This window comes from Ornithodoros turicata, chromosome 9 (assembly GCF_037126465.1).
Source record: "Ornithodoros turicata isolate Travis chromosome 9, ASM3712646v1, whole genome shotgun sequence".
NCBI classification, from domain to species: domain Eukaryota; kingdom Metazoa; phylum Arthropoda; class Arachnida; order Ixodida; family Argasidae; genus Ornithodoros; species Ornithodoros turicata.
This window is the reverse complement of record NC_088209.1, coordinates 21,441,200-21,453,345: the sequence shown is the minus strand read 5'-3', so window position 1 is coordinate 21,453,345 and position 12,146 is coordinate 21,441,200.

Below are 12,146 nucleotides of genomic sequence, written 5' to 3'. Positions count from 1 at the left end.
TGATTGTCGCTTCACTGTGGACCAACGACGTAATACTTTTTACATTAGTTGGTCTTCAGCACGTATCACATTGCCGCGTATACTTCACAGACGCACTCCGCATAATGTAAACCTATTTTCTTTTAGCGCGCATACCATTTATCGCGTGTACTTGATTTCATGATTGGCGAGGTCCTTACTTTTGCAACGTGTCTCCATGTCGTTTCCGCCAAGAACGCGATGTTGAAAGGGGGATAATTCTTTGTTGAAAAAAATTCGGGAACAATTCGCGAACTGGTATGCCACGCATGCAAAAGAAATGATGGATAACGGCTGTTTGCCTTCCGGTATCCAGGTGGACTTCGGCCGCCATCAGGCCCCGTTGCGTGACTTTCAAAGAAATTTCTAAACGCGAAGCCTTCACGATTCGATTTGGGTACGTCCCAGCAGTGCTGGCTTCAGCACCACACAAAGTATGCGATTCAGAATAAATAAAGAGGTGTTTCTTAGCATTCTATTCCAGGGACAGTGTCACCTTATTCCCGAGTACAATTTTCGCGAACTCCTTCCTGCTGTCCTCTCTCCATCTGTCCACATCTGTACGTCGCTCATAGCCACAGTTGCTGCGAGGCGCTAACACGGAATCAAAAAAAAAAGAAAAAAGAAGAAAAGAGAGAACAGAAAGAAACAATATTGAACAGCCTACCGGTACTTTTGGCATAACCTAAGGCACTGTTATAAAAGACCTTGCCGTTTGTACCTGACTCCCAGCGGCTCCTTCGCAAGCTCATTTGTTCCTCGGCTATGTATTGTCGTTGGGTAAAAATTTGTCGTTTGCTTTCCCTCCCGTTTATTACGCCATTTTACCTCCCTCCTGCGTAGACTCCGCCTCAGTGTGGCTTTCACCCCATATTTCAGATGTGTGATCGTGTGCTGTGACACAAGCCCCTGCTCCACCTGCGGTGTCATGGCGAACACCCAGTACATTCTTATGGAATGTGCACTCTACGGCTCGCGAAGGCGGATACTGTATGATGGGCTCGCTCGTATCAGCAAGAGACAACTCAACTTAGCTGCACTCATTGGCCTCTATGAAGATCCTGTACTCCGTCGTCGGGTTCTTCACCTGTTCATAAACTTCCCGCAGTCTACTAGGTTGCTTTAATGCTGCTTTAGGTGTTGATGAAAGAAGGTGTTTTTCTTCTTTCTTGTTCTTCTTCTTTTCCTGCTTTAAGTGCGCTTTAATTTGTTCTCGTGTTTTCATTCGTCATCTTCATATAATGTTCCACGTGCAAAAAGGTAGGATACCGCACCGCCGCGGTGAAACACCCCATCTCATCGTCGGCATCTATTGTTGTTGTTGTTTGGTTAGTCACAATGCAAAATATTATCTACTCCCACTATTTCCCCGATCCTTCGTGCCTTGGTTGGCTATCACGTGTGCAAATCCAGCGATGCGCTCGTTGCTTCATCCACTCTCAGCTGTCTTTTATCCTGTCGTTAGATTGCTCTGGCTGGCTGGCACTTTTTTAATGCGTGTTTGTTACTGTGCTACATGTGTGTATTGGTTGGCTATCATGTGTGCAGATCAGGCGTTGAGCTCTGTTAATATGCAGTGTGGAGCATATGGTAAGTGTGCGGTACTTGCTTCATCCACTCTCAGCTGTCTGTTTACCTGTCGTTAGATTGCTCTGGCTGGCTGGCACCTTTTTAATGCGTGTTTGTTACTGTGCTTTCTGTGTGCATTGGTTGGTTATTATGTGTTCTAATCGAGCGTTGAGCTCTGTTAATTTGCAGTGTGGTGCATATGGTAAGTGTGCGGTACTTGCTTCATCCACTCTCAGCTGTCTGTTTACATGTCGTTAGATTGCTGTGGCTGGCTGGCACTTTTTTAATGCGTGTTTGTTACTGTGCTACATGTGTGTATTGGTTGGCTATCATGTGTGCAGATCAGGCGTTGAGCTCTGTTAATATGCAGTGTGGAGCATATGGTAAGTGTGCGGTACTTGCTTCATCCACTCTCAGCTGTCTGTTTACCTGTCGTTAGATTGCTCTGGCTGGCTGGCACTTTTTTAATGCGTGTTTGTTACTGTGCTTTCTGTGTGCATTGGTTGGTTATTATGTGTTCTAATCGAGCGTTGAGCTCTGTTAATTTGCAGTGTGGTGCATATGGTAAGTGTGCGGTACTTGCTTCATCCACTCTCAGCTGTCTGTTTACATGTCGTTAGATTGCTCTGGCTGGCTGGCACTTTTTTAATGCGTGTTTGTTACTGTGCTTTCTGTGTGCATTGGTTGGTTATTATGTGTTCTAATCGAGCGTTGAGCTCTGTTAATTTGCAGTGTGGTGCATATGGTAAGTGTGCGGTACTTGCTTCATCCACTCTCAGCTGTCTGTTTACATGTCGTTAGATTGCTCTGGCTGGCTGGCACTTTTTTAATGCGTGTTTGTTACTGTGCTTTCTGTGTGCATTAGTTGGTTATTATGTGTTCTAATCGAGCGTTGAGCTCTGTTAATTTGCAGTGTGGTGCATATGGTAAGTGTGCGGTACTTGCTTCATCCACTCTCAGCTGTCTGTTTACATGTCGTTAGATTGCTCTGGCTGGCTGGCACTTTTTTAATGCGTGTTTGTTACTGTGCTTTCTGTGTGCATTGGTTGGTTATTATGTGTTCTAATCGAGCGTTGAGCTCTGTTAATTTGCAGTGTGGTGCATATGGTAAGTGTGCGGTACTTGCTTCATCCACTCTCAGCTGTCTGTTTACCTGTCGTTAGATTGCTCTGGCTGGCTGGCACTTTTTTAATGCGTGTTTGTTACTGTGCTTTCTGTGTGCATTGGTTGGTTATTATGTGTTCTAATCGAGCGTTGAGCTCTGTTAATTTGCAGTGTGGTGCATATGGTAAGTGTGCGGTACTTGCTTCATCCACTCTCAGCTGTCTGTTTACATGTCGTTAGATTGCTCTGGCTGGCTGGCACTTTTTTAATGCGTGTTTGTTACTGTGCTTTCTGTGTGCATTGGTTGGTTATTATGTGTTCTAATCGAGCGTTGAGCTCTGTTAATTTGCAGTGTGGTGCATATGGTAAGTGTGCGGTACTTGCTTCATCCACTCTCAGCTGTCTGTTTACATGTCGTTAGATTGCTCTGGCTGGCTGGCACTTTTTTAATGCGTGTTTGTTACTGTGCTTTCTGTGTGCATTAGTTGGTTATTATGTGTTCTAATCGAGCGTTGAGCTCTGTTAATTTGCAGTGTGGTGCATATGGTAAGTGTGCGGTACTTGCTTCATCCACTCTCAGCTGTCTGTTTACATGTCGTTAGATTGCTCTGGCTGGCTGGCACTTTTTTAATGCGTGTTTGTTACTGTGCTTTCTGTGTGCATTGGTTGGTTATTATGTGTTCTAATCGAGCGTTGAGCTCTGTTAATTTGCAGTGTGGTGCATATGGTAAGTGTGCGGTACTTGCTTCATCCACTCTCAGCTGTCTGTTTCCATGTCGTTAGATTGCTCTGGCTGGCTGGCACTTTTTTAATGCGTGTTTGTTACTGTGCTTTCTGTGTGCATTGGTTGGTTATTATGTGTTCTAATCGAGCGTTGAGCTCTGTTAATTTGCAGTGTGCTGCATATGGTAAGTGTGCGGTACTTGCTTCATCCACTCTCAGCTGTCTGTTTACATGTCGTTAGATTGCTCTGGCTGGCTGGCACTTTTTTAATGCGTGTTTGTTACTGTGCTTTCTGTGTGCATTGGTTGGTTATTATGTGTTCTGATCGAGCGTTGAGCTCTGTTAATTTGCAGTGTGGTGCATATGGTAAGTGTGCGGTACTTGCTTCATCCACTCTCAGCTGTCTGTTTACATGTCGTTAGATTGCTCTGGCTGGCTGGCACTTTTTTAATGCGTGTTTGTTACTGTGCTTTCTGTGTGCATTAGTTGGTTATTATGTGTTCTAATCGAGCGTTGAGCTCTGTTAATTTGCAGTGTGGTGCATATGGTAAGTGTGCGGTACTTGCTTCATCCACTCTCAGCTGTCTGTTTACATGTCGTTAGATTGCTCTGGCTGGCTGGCACTTTTTTAATGCGTGTTTGTTACTGTGCTTTCTGTGTGCATTGGTTGGTTATTATGTGTTCTAATCGAGCGTTGAGCTCTGTTAATTTGCAGTGTGGTGCATATGGTAAGTGTGCGGTACTTGCTTCATCCACTCTCAGCTGTCTGTTTACATGTCGTTAGATTGCTCTGGCTGGCTGGCACTTTTTTAATGCGTGTTTGTTACTGTGCTTTCTGTGTGCATTGGTTGGTTATTATGTGTTCTAATCGAGCGTTGAGCTCTGTTAATTTGCAGTGTGCTGCATATGGTAAGTGTGCGGTACTTGCTTCATCCACTCTCAGCTGTCTGTTTACATGTCGTTAGATTGCTCTGGCTGGCTGGCACTTTTTTAATGCGTGTTTGTTACTGTGCTTTCTGTGTGCATTGGTTGGTTATTATGTGTTCTAATCGAGCGTTGAGCTCTGTTAATTTGCAGTGTGGTGCATATGGTAAGCGTGCGGTACTTGCTTCATCCACTCTCAGCTGTCTGTTTACATGTCGTTAGATTGCTCTGGCTGGCTGGCACTTTTTTAATGCGTGTTTGTTACTGTGCTTTCTGTGTGCATTGGTTGGTTATTATGTGTTCTAATCGAGCGTTGAGCTCTGTTAATTTGCAGTGTGGTGCATATGGTAAGTGTGCGGTACTTGCTTCATCCACTCTCAGCTGTCTGTTTACATGTCGTTAGATTGCTCTGGCTGTCTGGCACTTTTTTAATGCGTGTTTGTTACTGTGCTTTCTGTGTGCATTGGTTGGTTATTATGTGTTCTGATCGAGCGTTGAGCTCTGTTAATTTGCAGTGTGGTGCATATGGTAAGTGTGCGCTACTTGCTTGATCCACTCTTAGCTGTGTGTTTACCTGTCCTTAGATTGCTCTGCCTGGCTAGCACTTTTTAAATGTGTACTTTTCACTGTGCTACCTGTGTGCATTGGTTGGTTATTATGTGTTCTGATCGAGCGTTGAGCTCTGTTAATTTGCAGTGTGGTGCATATGGTAAGTGTGCGCTACTTGCTTGATCCACTCTTAGCTGTGTGTTTACCTGTCCTTAGATTGCTCTGCCTGGCTGGCACTTTTTAAATGTGTACTTTTCACTGTGCTACCTGTGTGCATTGGTTGGTTATTATGTGTTCTGATCGAGCGTTGAGCTCCGTTAATTTGCAGTGTGGTGCATATGGTAAGTGTGCGCTACTTGCTTGATCCACTCTCAGCTGTGTGTTTACCTGTCGTTAGATTGCTCTGCCTGGCTGGCACTTTTTAAATGTGTACTTGTCACTGTGCTTTCTGTGTGCATTGGTTGGTTAATATATGTGCTAATCGAGCGTTGAGTTTTGTTAGTTTGCAGTGTGTTGCATATGGTAAGTGTGCGCTACTTGCTTGATCCACTCTCAGCTGTGTGTTTACCTGTCGTTAGATTGCTCTGCCTGGCTGGCACTTTTTAAATGTGTACTTGTCACTGTGCTTTCTGTGTGCATTGGTTGGTTATTATATGTGCTAATCGAGCGTTGAGTTTTGTTAGTTTGCAGTGTGTTGCATATGGTAAGTGTGCGCTACTTGCTTGATCCACTCTTAGCTGTGTGTTTGCCTGTCGTTAGATTGCTCTGCCTGGCTGGCACTTTTTAAATGTGTACTTTTCACTGTGCTACCTGTGTGCATTGGTTGGTTATTATGTGTTCTGATCGAGCGTTGAGCTCTGTTAATTTGCAGTGTGTTGCATATGGTAAGTGTGCGCTACTTGCTTGATCCACTCTCAGCTGTGTGTTTACCTGTCGTTAGATTGCTCTGCCTGGCTGGCACTTTTTAAATGTGTACTTGTCACTGTGCTTTCTGTGTGCATTGGTTGGTTATTATATGTGCTAATCGAGCGTTGAGTTTTGTTAGTTTGCAGTGTGTTGCATATGGTAAGTGTGCGCTACTTGCTTGACCCACTCTCAGCTGTGTGTTTACCTGTCCTTAGATTGCTCTGCCTGGCTGGCACTTTTTAAATGTGTACTTGTCACTGTGCTTTCTGTGTGCATTGGTTGGTTATTATATGTGCTAATCGAGCGTTGAGTTTTGTTAGTTTGCAGTGTGTTGCATATGGTAAGTGTGCGCTACTTGCTTGATCCACTCTCAGCTGTGTGTTTACCTGTCGTTAGATTGCTCTGCCTGGCTGGCACTTTTTAAATGTGTACTTGTCACTGTGCTTTCTGTGTGCATTGGTTGGTTATTATATGTGCTAATCGAGCGTTGAGTTTTGTTAGTTTGCAGTGTGTTGCATATGGTAAGTGTGCGCTACTTGCTTGATCCACTCTTAGCTGTGTGTTTACCTGTCGTTAGATTGCATGCTCTGCCTGGCTGGCACTTTTTTAACGCATGTTTGTTACTGTGCTTTCTGTGTGCATTGGTTGGTAATTATATGTGCTAATCGAGCGTTGAGTTTTGTTAGTTTGCAGTGTGTTGCATATGGTAAGTGTGCGCTACTTGCTTGATCCACTCTCAGCTGTGTGTTTACCTGTCGTTAGATTGCATGCTCTGCCTGGCTGGCACTTTTTTAACGCATGTTTGTTACTGTGCTTTCTGTGTGCATTGGTTGGTTATTATATGTGCTAATCGAGCGTTGAGTTTTGTTAGTTTGCAGTGTGTTGCATATGGTAAGTGTGCGCTACTTGCTTAATCCACTCTTAGCTGTGTGTTTACCTGTCGTTAGATTGCTCTGCCTGGCTGGCACTTTTTAAATGTGTACTTGTCACTGTGCTACCTGTGTGCATTGGTTGGTTATTATGTGTTCTGATCGAGCGTTGAGCTCTGTTAATTTGCAGTGTAATGCATGGTAAGTGCGCGGTACTTGCTTCATCCACTCTCCGCTGTCTGTTTACCTGTCGTTAGATTGCTCTGGCTGGCTGGCACTTTTTTAATTCGTGTTTGTTACTGTGCTTTCTGTGTGCATTGGTTGGTTATTATATGTTCTAATCGAGCGTCGAGCTCTGTTAATTTGCAGTGTGGTGCATATGGTAAGTGTGCGCTACTTGCTTGATCCACTCTCAGCTGTGTGTTTACCTGTCGTTAGATTGCTCTGCCTGGCTGGCACTTTTTAAATGTGTACTTGTCACTGTGCTTCCTGTGTGCCTTGATTGGCTAACATGTGCGCTAATCGAGCGTTGAGTTCTGTTTGTTTGCTGTGTGGTGCATATGGTAAGTGTGTGGTACTTGCTTCATCCACTCTCAGCTGTCTGTCTACCTGTCATTAGATTGTACTGGCTGGCTGGCACCTTTTTAATGCGTATTTGTTAGTGTGCTACCTGTGTGTATTGGTTGGTTATTATATGTTCTAATCGAGCGTCGAGCTCTGTTAATTTGCAGTGTGGTGCATATGGTAAGTGTGCGCTACTTGCTTGATCCACTCTTAGCTGTGTGTTTACCTGTCGTTAGATTGCTCTGCCTGGCTGGCACTTTTTAAATGTGTACTTTTCACTGTGCTACCTGTGTGCATTGGTTGGTTATTATGTGTTCTGATCGAGCGTTGAGCTCTGTTAATTTGCAGTGTGTTGCATATGGTAAGTGTGCGCTACTTGCTTGATCCACTCTCAGCTGTGTGTTTACCTGTCGTTAGATTGCTCTGCCTGGCTGGCACTTTTTAAATGTGTACTTGTCACTGTGCTTTCTGTGTGCATTGGTTGGTCATTATATGTGCTAATCGAGCGTTGAGTTTTGTTAGTTTGCAGTGTGTTGCATATGGTAAGTGTGCGCTACTTGCTTGATCCACTCTCAGCTGTGTGTTTACCTGTCGTTAGATTGCTCTGCCTGGCTGGCACTTTTTAAATGTGTACTTGTCACTGTGCTTTCTGTGTGCATTGGTTGGTTATTATATGTGCTAATCGAGCGTTGAGTTTTGTTAGTTTGCAGTGTGTTGCATATGGTAAGTGTGCGCTACTTGCTTGATCCACTCTCAGCTGTGTGTTTACCTGTCGTTAGATTGCTCTGCCTGGCTGGCACTTTTTAAATGTGTACTTGTCACTGTGCTTTCTGTGTGCATTGGTTGGTTATTATATGTGCTAATCGAGCGTTGAGTTTTGTTAGTTTGCAGTGTGTTGCATATGGTAAGTGTGCGCTACTTGCTTGATCCACTCTTAGCTGTGTGTTTACCTGTCGTTAGATTGCATGCTCTGCCTGGCTGGCACTTTTTTAACGCATGTTTGTTACTGTGCTTTCTGTGTGCATTGGTTGGTTATTATATGTGCTAATCGAGCGTTGAGTTTTGTTAGTTTGCAGTATGGTGCATATGGTAAGTGTGCGCTACTTGCTTAATCCACTCTTAGCTGTGTGTTTACCTGTCGTTAGATTGCTCTGCCTGGCTGGCACTTTTTAAATGTGTACTTGTCACTGTGCTACCTGTGTGCATTGGTTGGTTATTTTGTGTTCTGATCGAGCGTTGAGCTCTGTTAATTTGCAGTGTAATGCATGGTAAGTGCGCGGTACTTGCTTCATCCACTCTCCGCTGTCTGTTTACCTGTCGTTAGATTGCTCTGGCTGGCTGGCACTTTTTTAATGCGTATTTGTTAGTGTGCTACCTGTGTGTATTGGTTGGTTATTATATGTTCTAATCGAGCGTCGAGCTCTGTTAATTTGCAGTGTGGTGCATATGGTAAGTGTGCGCTACTTGCTTGATCCACTCTTAGCTGTGTGTTTACCTGTCGTTAGATTGCTCTGCCTGGCTGGCACTTTTTAAATGTGTACTTTTCACTGTGCTACCTGTGTGCATTGGTTGGTTATTATGTGTGCTGATCGAGCGTTGAGCTCTGTTAATTTGCAGTGTGTTGCATATGGTAAGTGTGCGCTACTTGCTTGATCCACTCTCAGCTGTGTGTTTACCTGTCGTTAGATTGCTCTGCCTGGCTGGCACTTTTTAAATGTGTACTTGTCACTGTGCTTTCTGTGTGCATTGGTTGGTCATTATATGTGCTAATCGAGCGTTGAGTTTTGTTAGTTTGCAGTGTGTTGCATATGGTAAGTGTGCGCTACTTGCTTGATCCACTCTCAGCTGTGTGTTTACCTGTCGTTAGATTGCTCTGCCTGGCTGGCACTTTTTAAATGTGTACTTGTCACTGTGCTTTCTGTGTGCATTGGTTGGTTATTATATGTGCTAATCGAGCGTTGAGTTTTGTTAGTTTGCAGTGTGTTGCATATGGTAAGTGTGCGCTACTTGCTTGATCCACTCTCAGCTGTGTGTTTACCTGTCGTTAGATTGCTCTGCCTGGCTGGCACTTTTTAAATGTGTACTTGTCACTGTGCTTTCTGTGTGCATTGGTTGGTTATTATATGTGCTAATCGAGCGTTGAGTTTTGTTAGTTTGCAGTGTGTTGCATATGGTAAGTGTGCGCTACTTGCTTGATCCACTCTTAGCTGTGTGTTTACCTGTCGTTAGATTGCATGCTCTGCCTGGCTGGCACTTTTTTAACGCATGTTTGTTACTGTGCTTTCTGTGTGCATTGGTTGGTTATTATATGTGCTAATCGAGCGTTGAGTTTTGTTAGTTTGCAGTATGGTGCATATGGTAAGTGTGCGCTACTTGCTTAATCCACTCTTAGCTGTGTGTTTACCTGTCGTTAGATTGCTCTGCCTGGCTGGCACTTTTTAAATGTGTACTTGTCACTGTGCTACCTGTGTGCATTGGTTGGTTATTTTGTGTTCTGATCGAGCGTTGAGCTCTGTTAATTTGCAGTGTAATGCATGGTAAGTGCGCGGTACTTGCTTCATCCACTCTCCGCTGTCTGTTTACCTGTCGTTAGATTGCTCTGGCTGGCTGGCACTTTTTTAATTCGTGTTTGTTACTGTGCTTTCTGTGTGCATTGGTTGGTTATTATATGTTCTAATCGAGCGTCGAGCTCTGTTAATTTGCAGTGTGGTGCATATGGTAAGTGTGCGCTACTTGCTTCATCCACTCTCAGCTGTCTGTCTACCTGTCGTTAGATTGTACTGGCTGGCTGGCACTTTTTTAATGCGTATTTGTTAGTGTGCTACCTGTGTGTATTGGTTGGTTATTCTGTGTTCTAATCGAGCGTCGAGCTCTGTTAATTTGCAGTGTGGTGCATATGGTAAGTGTGCGCTACTTGCTTGATCCACTCTCAGCTGTGTGTTTACCTGTCGTTAGATTGCTCTGGCTGGCTGGCACGTTTTTAATTCGTGTTTGTTACTGTGCTTTCTGTGTGCATTGGTTGGTTATTATATGTTCTAATCGAGCGTCGAGCTCTGTTAGTTTGCAGTGTGTTGCATATGGTAAGTGTGCGCTACTTGCTTGATCCACTCTCAGCTGTGTGTTTACCTGTCGTTAGATTGCTCTGCCTGGCTGGCACTTTTTAAATGTGTACTTGTCACTGTGCTTCCTGTGTGCCTTGATTGGCTAACATGTGCGCTAATCGAGCGTTGAGTTCTGTTTGTTTGCTGTGTGGTGCATATGGTAAGTGTGTGGTACTTGCTTCATCGACTCTCAGCTGTCTGTCTACCTGTCGTCAGATTGTACTGGCTGGCTGGCACTTTTTTAATGCGTATTTGTTAGTGTGCTACCTGTGTGTATTGTTTGGTTATTATATGTTGTAATCGAGCGTCGATCTCTGTTAATTTGCAGTGTGGTGCATATGGTAAGTGTGCGCTACTTGCTTGATCCACTCTCAGCTGTGTGTTTACCTGTCGTTAGATTGCTCTGGCTGGCTGGCACTTTTTTAATTCGTGTTTGTTACTGTGCTTTCTGTGTGCATTGGTTGGCTATTATATGTTCTAATCGAGCGTCGAGCTCTGTTAGTTTGCAGTGTGTTGCATATGGTAAGTGTGCGCTACTTGCTTGATCCACTCTCAGCTGTGTGTTTACGTGTCGTTAGATTGCTCTGCCTGGCTGGCACTTTTTAAATGTGTACTTGTCACTGTGCTTCCTGTGTGCCTTGATTGGCTAACATGTGCGCTAATCGAGCGTTGAGTTCTGTTTGTTTGCTGTGTGGTGCATATGGTAAGTGTGTGGTACTTGCTTCATCCACTCTCAGCTGTCTGTCTACCTGTCGTTAGATTGTACTGGCTGGCTGGCACTTTTTTAATGCGTATTTGTTAGTGTGCTACCTGTGTGTATTGGTTGGTTATTATATGTTCTAATCGAGCGCCGAACTCTGTTAATTTGCAGTGTGGTGCATATGGTAAGTGTGCGCTACTTGCTTGATCCACTCTCAGCTGTGTGTTTACCTGTCGTTAGATTGCTCTGCCTGGCTGGCACTTTTTAAATGTGTACTTGTCACTGTGCTTCCTGTGTGTCTTGATTGGCTAAGATGTGCGCTAATCGAGCGTTTTAGTTCTGTTTGTTTGCTGTGTGGTGCATATGGTAAGTGTGTGGTACTTGCTTCATCCACTCTCAGCTGTCTGTCTACCTGTCGTTAGATTGTACTGGCTGGCTGGCACTTTTTTAATGCGTATTTGTTAGTGTGCTACCTGTGTGTATTGGTTGGTTATTATATGTTGTAATCGAGCGTCGAGCTTTGTTAATTTGCAGTGTGGTGCATATGGTAAGTGTGCGCTACTTGCTTGATCCACTCTTAGCTGTGTGTTTACCTGTCGTTAGATTGCTCTGCCTGGCTGGCACTTTTTAAATGTGTACTTGTCACTGTGCTTCCTGTGTGCCTTGATTGGCTAACATGTGCGCTAATCGAGCGTTGAGTTCTGTTAGTTTGCTGTGTGGTGCATATGGTAAGTGTGTGGTAATTGCTTCATCCACTCTCAGCTGTCTGTCTACCTGTCGTTAGATTGTACTGGCTGGCTGGCACTTTTTTAATGCATGTTTGTTACTGTGCTTTCTGTGTGCATTGGTTGGTTATTATATGTGCTAATCGAGCGTTGAGTTCTGTTAGTTTGCAGTGTGTTGCATATGGTAAGTGTGCGCTACTTGCTTGATCCACTCTTAGCTGTGTGTTTACCTGTCGTTAGATTGCTCTGCCTGGCTGGCACTTTTTAAATGTGTACTTGTCACTGTGCTACCTGTGTGCATTGGTTGGTTAATATGTGTTCTGATCGAGCATTGAGCTCTGTTAATTTGCAGTGTAATGCATGGTAAGTGCGCGGTACTTGCTTCATCCACTCT